The sequence below is a fragment of the Tursiops truncatus genome, chromosome 5 (assembly GCF_011762595.2).
Source record: "Tursiops truncatus isolate mTurTru1 chromosome 5, mTurTru1.mat.Y, whole genome shotgun sequence".
NCBI classification, from domain to species: domain Eukaryota; kingdom Metazoa; phylum Chordata; class Mammalia; order Artiodactyla; family Delphinidae; genus Tursiops; species Tursiops truncatus.
Genome location: NC_047038.1, coordinates 47,548,392 through 47,558,954, shown reverse-complemented (window position 1 = coordinate 47,558,954; position 10,563 = coordinate 47,548,392). Strand labels below are relative to the sequence as shown.

At 35.0% G+C, this 10,563-nt stretch overlaps 1 protein-coding gene across 1 annotated transcript in view; it reads left to right on the top strand.

Moving 5' to 3' along the window:
* Positions 1–10,563, top strand: part of KCNIP4 (potassium voltage-gated channel interacting protein 4) — a 231,601-nt gene that overhangs the window by 42,077 nt on the left and 178,961 nt on the right. The gene's annotated exons all lie outside the window — the stretch shown is intronic.

Below are 10,563 nucleotides of genomic sequence, written 5' to 3'. Positions count from 1 at the left end.
TGTGACAGAAAAGAATAAATATGATAAAATTGGAACTATCTTAGAAATTCTGCATTTTCTAAGCATAAGGTAATATAATCTATAGCTTTTACATAGTTTTAAAAGTGATATCAAAATGCCATATATTAGAGTGTACCCTGAAAAATGCATTTTTTTGAACATATTTTATTACTTTTATTATTCTTCTCTGTGCTCAATTACACACGCACACATACACAAAAGCACACAAAGTTAGTTTTTGTTCTAATATTTCTTTCTATTGTTCCTCTTAGAATTGAATAAGTTAGTCCCCTGGAAATAAATCATGTCTTCAATTTTTAAGAAGCCCTAGAAACAGTAGACATTTTAATATAGCACCGCTTAAACAAATAATAGTTTAAAAATATATGCCATTGTATTGTTTTCTAGCTTTAAAATACGCTTTTAAAAATATAGATACATGTGGCATTTTCCATGGCACTGAAACTGCTCAGCTGTATACAACTGAAATGGTATTAGGACATTATGACTAAATCCCACACATTTTAATTTGAACTGTAATAAATACTGAAAACAAACAGCTAGGATTCGGTCCCAAATCCTCCTCCAAAGGTCAAAATGCTAGCAAGAAGGAAATATTTTTATCTTCCACTTTTTTCTTTCTTTAGTAAAGCTATTCCATGAAGGCATTAATATTGCATCAAGGAAAAGACTTTTTTTGTTTGTTTTTTTTACTTTTAATCAACTGTTATCACATTTCAAAGAACTGCAATTGAAAACATTATGGTACTCAAAATATTGTTAAGATAGGGATAAATACCCTTGAATTCTAAATATTGTAGTCCCACCAGTTACAGACACTATTACAGCTGCAAAGAAAACAGCAATTTAAACATTTTATTCCAACACACTTCTTTCTCCTTTTCAGCTCACTAAAATAATCACTCACTTTCTTGGAAAAATGCCATCTAACCACAGTCCCAAAATAAAACCAGCAAGAATATCTTAAGAAAAATACAAAAAAGTTTATATTTTGAAACTAATTGTTGATTTTATAATTTCTTGCTTTGTTTAGAGAGGTGTAAGGATTTATTTTTGGATGTACAATTATTTCCAGTGGCCAAAACCTAAATTATTTGAGCAGGAGAAACTAACTTGAAAGCACAAATCCCATACCATAGCAAGAAATCTAGCAGAAGCTTTTCTAAGTTCAGTAATTTCCAGGAAGGTCAGTATGTTGGAGTGATTCATGTAGAAACTCAGCTACAAAAAAAAAAAGTCCCACAACTCTGCCTTTATTTTACAAAATCTCAAAAGACTAAACTCTGAATTTACAGGATGAATGACTTAAGAAGTGAACTTTATAAATAAATTTCTCACTTTGCCAAAGAGTTCTGCAGAAGTTGACTTTAAATTGTAAGTTCCAGTACATGCAAAACACAGGAACACAATATATGAGTACTTTTCAGGAAGCAGCTAAAGATGTCTTGCAATTACAATGGGTTGAAAATCATCTCTGTTTCCTCTATTATGAGCAGTAAAGTAAAAAAGGAAGACAAGAAGATGTTATAATTAATCCAGCACCTTCCAAGCTTTTATCTCCTTCTGCCCAGAAGAGGGAAGGGGATACAGGACCCACTGTAATCTTGCTTTACTCTCTGTACCCCTCACCTCTCAAGCTTCCCTTTAGTCAATCATTGCTAAGACTCCAAAAGGCCAGGAATCTTTCTTAACCAAATGCCCTTAGTCATTGTGCAGAAAAGTTAACATACACGACTGAGACTGATATCCATAGAAAGGCCTGCCTGCAAGGTTGACCCTTGTCTGGCATCTGGGCACTTGGATTTTGGGAAGGTTCCCCGTATTCCCTAACTGGTGAAGAGTGGCTCACTCTTCATAAACTGTTTGCTCAAAAAATATGGTTTATAGTGATCATCTAATTTCCTTCTGAGAGTCTGAAACTGTGGTACGTCCTAGGTGGAGAATGTCTATGTGACCTGACCCCAGTAGAAACCTTGGGTACTGGGTGTTTAATAAACTTTCATAGTGGACAACAGTTCAACATGTTGTCACAACTCTTGCTGGGGAAATTGTGTGCCCCATAAGACTCCACAGGGAGAGGACTCTTGGGTGATTGCCTCTGTTTTCCTCTGAACTTTGCCTGGCATGCCTGTCCCCTTTTTGATTTTGTTTTGTATGCTTTCATTGTAATAAGCCATAGCCATGAGGGGGACTATGTGCTGAGTCCTGTGTGTCCTCCAAGTGAATCGTCAAACCTGGGGGTGGTCTTTGGGACTTCCAACACAAGCACTTGTGATGTAAAATGTGACTATACAGTATATAATAAATTAGATTCTCTCCTGTGCATCTAGCATGGTACTAGCTCTGTTCTTTTCTAGGAAGAACTGAAAAAAAAAATCATTTTTTTTGTTCCATGGTTCTGATGAGGAACGCTGGCAGAGGAAGACTCGGCATGCTATAGATTCCCAAATGGTCCCTAGATCTTCTTTATAGATAAAACTTCACGAATATGCACAGTTTTCCTCTAAAGAAAAATGACAAGAGAGAGAAAAGACTTGCTGAATGAATGCTCCCGTTCAACAGAGTTCTGGGCAATGAACATTTTAAAATGTGGTGGGTGTGGATACCTATGGACTGAGTCTGTATGATAATTCTGTACAATAATAAAATCTGGGAAGCAGACATTGCTAACCCACCTGAAATGTAAAGAAACAAACTTAAAGCATTTATCATACACAATTCTGTCTTTCACACTAGACTATGAGCTACTAGAAAATAACTTCTTTTTTCCCACTCATATGTTTCCGAGGTCTAGAGCAGCCTTTGTTAGGTAGTTGAATGAATGAATGAATGAATGCATTAATTAAAAAGTTAATTTTGCAGTTTCTACAAGATGATAAGTAGAGCTGGGACTCAAACTCATGCCTCTTTAATGTAAAACCAATACTTCCCTTACGCTGCTACTTTTCCTTATTACTAAGCACTTTCACATGTATTTTTACTAATGAGGAAACTACAGCACAGAGGCTTGAAAACTGGCTCAAAGTCATTCATTCATTCAAAATTTATTTTGACCCACTATGTGCCAGGATTATGCTAGGCCAAGGGATATAGATTGAAAAAAAAGGCAAAGAGAAAACAAAGTATTTTTTTGATACGGTGAAATAAACCTTAATTTAAAAATGTATGAAGGGGCAATGGAACTGGAGGATTCTCTAGCTAAATAATCACATAATTAATATTTAGAAAAAATTATAGGCATCCCAAAGTTTGACACAAAGTTTGTCTTAAGACCCTTGATACAACCATTCAGAGGAGTTCCACTCAACCTTACCAATCCAAGGTGCTTTGGTTGTGAAAAATATATATAGGTTTTCCACACTGAAGTAATGGCCTGGAAGTGTGGAAACATAACATGTTTCTAGTTTCAGCTTTTAATTCCACTCCTGGGTATATAGCCCCCCAAAAACAAAAACTAATTCAAAAAGATACATGTATCCCAATGTTCATAGCAGCATTATTTATAATTGCCAAGGTATGGAAGCAACATAAGTGTCCATCAACAGATGAATGGATAAAGAAGATGTAGTATATATATGCAATAGAATATTGCTCAACTATAAAAAAACCAAAATTTTGCCACTTGGAGCAACATGGATGGACTTGGAGGGCATATGCTGAGTTAAATAAATCAGAAAGATAAATACTGTATGATATCCACATATAAGTTATATGTGTAATCTAAAAAGTGCAACAAATTAGTGAATAAAACAAAATATAAGCAGACTCACAGATACAAAGAACAAACTAGTGGTTACCAGTGGGGAGAGGGAAAGCAGGGAGGAACAATATAGGGATAGGAGAGAAAAAAAGGGTTGTTATAGGATTATAGGAAATCATGTGTGTAAAACTTTTGAAAACTGTAAAGCACTGTAGAATTTAAAGAATCTTTCATTCAATTAAAAAATAAAACATAACATGGACTATCACATGCTCTCAATCAAATCAAGGTAATCAGACTCAAAGTACAGAAGCTTCAAGACCGCTTACCTAGTGGTCAACCCTTAATACCAAAACAATTTAAGCCATTACATACTCAAAATTCCTTAGGAATGTATTAGTCATTTTACTATATCCCAGAGCTGGAATGACACAAACCTAATACAAGAAAAGAGTAAATCATGGGTAAGTGCCCACTATGTTCTAGTAGCTACACAATGAAGAATAAGATAAAACATTTGATCTTGAGAAGGAACATGCAATTGAGTACATGACAAGATGCCCCAAAACTACAAATATATTGAATATGTTGGAGTTTAACTAGAGTGAATTTTGTGAACCTTTGAAAGAAATTTTTTTAAATGCATTGTTTAAGGAACCTCCATACTGTTCTCCATAGTGGCTGTATCAATTTACATTCCCACCAACAGTGCAAGAGGGTTCCCTTTTCTCCACACCCTCTCCAGCATTTATTGTTTCTAGACTTTTTGATGATGGCCATTCTGACCTGTGTGAGGTGATACCTCATTGGAGTTTTCATTTGCATTTCTCTAATGATTAGTGATGTTGAGCATCCTTTCATGTGTTTGTTGGCAATCTGTATATCTTCTCTGGAGAAATGTCTATTTAGGTCTTCTGTCCGTTTTTGGATTAGGTTGTTAGTTTTTTTGATATTGAGCTGCATGAGTTGCTTGTATATTTTGGAGATTAATCCTTTGTCAGTTGCTTAATTTGCAAATATTTTCTCCCATTCTGAGGGTTGTCTTTCGTCTTGTTTATGGTTTCATTTGCTGTGCAAAAGCTTTTAAGTTTCATTAGGTCCCATTTGTTTATTTTTGTTTTTATTTCCATTTCTCTAGGAGGTGGGTCAAAATGGATCTTGCTGTGATTTATGTCATAGAGGGTTCTGCCTATGTTTTCCTCTAAGAGGTTTATAGTTCTGGCCTTACATTTAGGTCCTTAATCCATTTTGAGTTAAGTTTTGTGTATGGTGTTAGGAAGTGTTCTAATTTCAGTCTTTTACATGTAGCTGTCTAGTTTTTCCAGCAGCACTTATTGAAGAGACTGTCTTTTCTCCATTGTATATTCTTCCCTCCTTTATCAAAGATAAGGTAACCATATGTGCATGAGTTTATCTCTGCAGCACTATTTACAATAGCCAGGACATGGAAGCAACCTAAGTGTCCATCGACAGATGAGTGGATAAAGAAGATGTGGCACGTATACACAATGGAATATTACTCAGCCTTAAAAAGAAACAAAATTGAGTTATATGTAATGAGGTGGATGGACCTAGAGTCTGTCTTACAGAGTGAAGTAAGTCAGAAAGAGAAAATCAAATACCATATGCTAACACATATGCATGGAATTTTTTTTTTTTTTTTTTTTTTTTTGCGGTACACGGGCCTCTCACTGTTGCGGCCTCTCCCGTTGCGGAGCACAGGCTCCAGACGCGCAGGCTCAGCGGCCATGGCTCACGGGCCCAGCCGCTCCATGGCATGTGGGATCTTCCCAGACCGGGGCACGAACCCGTGTCCCCTGCATCAGCAGGCGGACTCGCAACCACTGCGCCACCAGAGAAGCCGTGTATGGAATTTTAAAACAATGGTGTGATGAACCTAGGGCAGGACAGGAATAAAGATGCAGACACAGAGAATGGACTTGAGGACATGGGGAGGGGGAAGGGTAAGCTGGGATGAACTAAGAGAGTAGTACTGACATATATACACTACCAAATGTAAAATAGATAGCTAGTGGGAAGCAGCTGCATAGCACAGGGAGATCAGCTCGGGGCTTCGTGACCACCTAGAGGGGTGGGATAGGGAGAGTGGGAGGGAGATACAAGAGAGAGGAGATATGGAGATGTATGTATATGTATAGCTGATTCACTTTGTTATATAGCAGAAACTAACACACTACTGTAAAGCAATTATACTCCAATAAAGTTGTTTAAAAAAAAGTGGAGGGAAACTCAGACTATTACTTACCTTTACACAGCTGCAATTATAAAATAAGATAGCAAAACAAATAAAAAGCATTGTTAAAGCTGAGTGAGTTAGGCCTAGAAGCTGCTTTTATCCATTCTCTTTTCTTCCTCACTTACAGAACACCAAGTTTAATTGGGGCAGCAATGAGCTGAGATGAAATACACAGTTATCCAGGCTTTCTTGCCATTTGAAATAGTCATATAATGCATTTGGAAACAATGAGCTACAAGTGGAAGTCTACAGGTCTGGTGGGTAGAATTTCCAGACCAACTATTGTCTTCCCAATTAAAACAAAGAGGGGGAGGAGGGGGAAAAAACTCAGCTGGCACTTGCCTTCTGCCCTTCAACCTTCCTCTTCTTTCTAATTGGAATGTAGATGGAATGTCTGGAGGTATCCATGGTAGCCATCTTTGAGCATGAGAATGTCCCCTCACTGAAGCCATTTTAGAGTCACCCTGACAAATTGTGAATTAAATATTTGTGAGTATTTTTCTGGTGCTTCTGTACAATGAAGAATCCAGACAACATGCTGTCAAGAAGATACAAATGATTCAATGTCCACCTCAGATACCATTTCCAAAGCAGGAGAAAATAACAAGAAAACAATAGGAGTGATTTGGAAATTCACAAGCCTACACAATAGTTGAGTTTCCTGAGTGAATTTCAAATTTGTTTCCAATATCACCAGGTAGCTGTTCTGCTCATGGTGTTAGTTTCATGCCAAGTGTGAGGAGGTATTTTTTGTACAAGTAAATGAGAAAATAAAAATACAACTTATAAAACTGTAAGGGAATGACAAATTTTAGCAAACACTTCAGATTTATACATGCAGATAATTGCTAACCTTTAATGAAATGACCTTAAAAAACTGTTCTCTGATCCTGATGATACTGATAGAATCTTTTGATAAATTATCCTTTTGAAAGGAGCCATTTTACAATCTAAGGAGGAAAATCCATCTCCCTACTTTGCAGTCACACTTAAAAAAACAAAAATCTCACAAGTTCAACTATGGACCATAAAAAATTAAGCTTTCAGAGATAACTTAGGCCACATTTTGTACACCAGGAGAACAAATTTGTAAAATAAATTTTATAAACAATATTATTAAAGAACATTTAACACATTTGAAAGAATTCCACATCTTGGGCTGTAGGAATCTTGCAAGAAACACGTGCAGGTACTTTTCTTGGTTGATTTTTCCATATTTTTATACTTATAGAGTATTTTAGGGCTTTTAAGAGCTTTTCCATATATTTTTATTTAAATTTCATAACTAATCTCATTTTACAGGTAAAAAAATTGAAGTTCAAAGACATTAAGTAAATTTCCTAAGGTTCTAAAATTAATAAGAGTCACTGAACCAGGCCTGATATGTGGATCTTCTGCATCCAAGTCTACTGTTCGTTAAACAATCTTCCGTTTTTTGTTGGCTCATATTTCCTAAAATAATTTTGAGCAACTATTTACACTGTTGCACATTTTTCATTGAAATTAGAATTTCATCAGAAGTTTAACTACTGAGTTCTGAATGTTATAATTCCCAGCATAGTGTAAATATAGATATTTTAAAATAAATTGTTTCATCTATCTTTTTAAATGTATTAAGTTGCATCTAACTGCTATAGCAAATTGATGCCCATCATACATTCATTATTTTTCTTAAAAGGCAGAAATATCCATCTTTTATTCTTTCCAGATAAATTTATCTAAATATAATATACATGATTTTTATGCTTGAAAACCTTTTTTCATCATGTTATCATATTTCTCTGTAAGAAAATATGTGTATGAATTGTAATTTAGTTTTTTAAAAAATTGTGCTGTAGGAATTCAATTAAAAGATTTTTTTTCAGTTTACATGAATGATAATCATTAATAGTATACTATTGATCAAAAGAATTTATTTCAAATTTTGAAAATAATTTAAACAAAATAACAAAATTTCATTGGAATGTTGTCCCATGGTTCGGATTTCCATGGAAGACTCACATTAACCACCAGAATAAGAATGGGCTCAACATCAATTATATTTCTCCTTTACATTCTTATGGATGTAAGTGCTGAAAATTTTGTTCACTTAAATGGTAATGACAGCTAAACTCACATAATGTTTGTAGGATGTTAGGCAAAGGTCCAAATGCTTGCTATTTTATTCAACTTATTTGATCCTCACCATGTGGCCCTGTGAAGTAAGTAGTATTCTTATGGTTCTCTTCGTATAATTTTTAGATTTTGTAATTTAAAAATATTTACCATGTTTATCTTCCTGAGCTTCAATTTCTTTATATAAAATGGGATAATAACATTACCTACCCCACAGAGTTATTGTGACGATTACATGAATTAATATATCCAAAGTACCTAGATCTAAGTACCTAGTTTTAGAGTTTAAAACTTAGGCATAGAAAAGTTGATAATGATGCCTGTAGTCACACAGGTAAGTAAGCAGCTGGGTCTGAATTCGACCAGAGTCTGGCTCTATAGGGACCCTCTGAAGAGCAGCAAGTAGATTGGAAAGGAGTGAGTTTTGTAAAATAGTGTTATAGTTCTTTGAACTCCTTCCAACTTAATTGCCAAAAATCATCTAGTAAATAAAAAATAATTTTTGATGATCTATCAGCTGACAAGTTATGTCCCCTATCAATTTTGTTGAAAGTGAAGAAGTAGAAATTGACTTTGAAAATGATTTTTACTCTAGAATTAGCATCTAACTGGTGAACCATGTATGATATTATCCCTGTATTTGACACACAGGAGGACTTTAAACCCCAGGGCCATTCACAATAGTAAGCTTCTGGAATGGGCAAGAGATTAGCTTTTTTGTTTTCCAATGTGAAAATGGTTTATGAAAGGGAAAATATGCAAAGAAAATCTAGAAAATTGATTCTGTTAACACCACCTATGCTCCCTAGAACATATTTACACCTATCTCCTTGCTCTACACACCAAACAGTTTTCTGTGTATGGAAATCAATGAGATAGAATATAACATAAAATGGTTGTCTGTACCTTATTTATTCCAAGTAGTGCCTCTCATTGGAAAAAAGGTAGCTAAATGACTAATAGTGCATTTCCAGAGGCCATTTGTCCTTTCACAGACAGAAGTACTCTTGGATTAAACGTGACATCCTAGGTTGGTCTATGTTATACATAGATGATTAAACAATTTGAGAAGTCCTGAAGGGGAGTTGGCTGTTTTCCTAGTGTATTCCTAACAGGATGTATTGATTTTAAAAAAAAAGAAGAAACTCTCATTCCTCTCTAGATTAAAAATAATCAAAATTATCATTAAGTAGTAGAGCAAAAGAGTCTCCTAAATATGGTACTAAAACCAGATTTTTTCTTAAAAGAAGTACAATTGTATAAAGACAGAATGCATAGTATAACGATTACCATTTGTTTCTAAAAGGAGTATCTACTTTAACCCCTTTACGCATCTATATCTGTCCCTTAAAATGACCACGTGGAATCAAGACATCTGATGAATGCATGACAATGTTTAAAAGACAGAGTTTTGCAAATAATCCATAATACAGACAATTAACGTGGTTTACTGAGAATTCTAGTGGGTTAACTCATAAGGGTCTCTTCAATTCTAATAAATTGGTTGCCTTGCTACTGCACTCTTGTAAACTTAGACATGCATTTCAAATAAATCCTGAGAATGCAGAAGGAGTAATTTTTGATACTATAAGAGTATTTTCCAGATACACAGTACAACATTCCAGGATAATTAATTATGTATCAAAACAAAGTTAGAGCCAAAGATACTTCATTTTGATTAAATCGTCTGGTTTGGGTTTCACAATAAAATTCTAATTTAATAATTAGGCCATTAACAGACCATTATTCCAATAGTTGACAGTTAAGGAAATAGACTAATATGTGTTTTTCAGTAATTCTTCTAATAGATACATGTTGAATATATAGTTTGTATATAAATATGTCAAAAGAAAGATAAACTTATTAGCAGAACTACTCACTGATGACTCAAGAGACATAGTAGTAATTGTCGTTGGAATTCTGGTGTCCATTTATTGATACCATAATTCTTGGCCCAAAAAGATATCAAAAGTCCCATGAACAAATATGGTAGAGACAGCCATTCATTAATATTCAACTCTTAACATCAACCACACTGACATCAATAGTTGTTTCTAGCAATTCAGTAAAACTTATTCATTATTTTTTTTAACATCTTTATTGGAGTGTAATTGCTTTACAATGGTGTGTTAGTTTCTGCTTTACAACAAAATGAATCAGTTATATATATACATATGTTCCCATATCTCTTCCTTCTTGCGTCTGCCTCCCTCCCACCCTCCCTATCCCACCCCTCCAGGGGGTCACAAAGCACCGAGCTGATCTCCCTGTGCTATGCGGCAGCTTCCCACTAGCTATCTACCGTACGTTTGGTAGTGTATATATGTCCATGCCTCTCTCTCGCTTTGTCACAGCTTACCCTTCCCCCTCCCCATATCCTCAAGTCCATTCTCTACTAGGTCTGTTTCTTTATTCCTGTCTTACCCCTAGGTTCTTCATGACATTTTTTTCCCTTAAATTCCATATATAT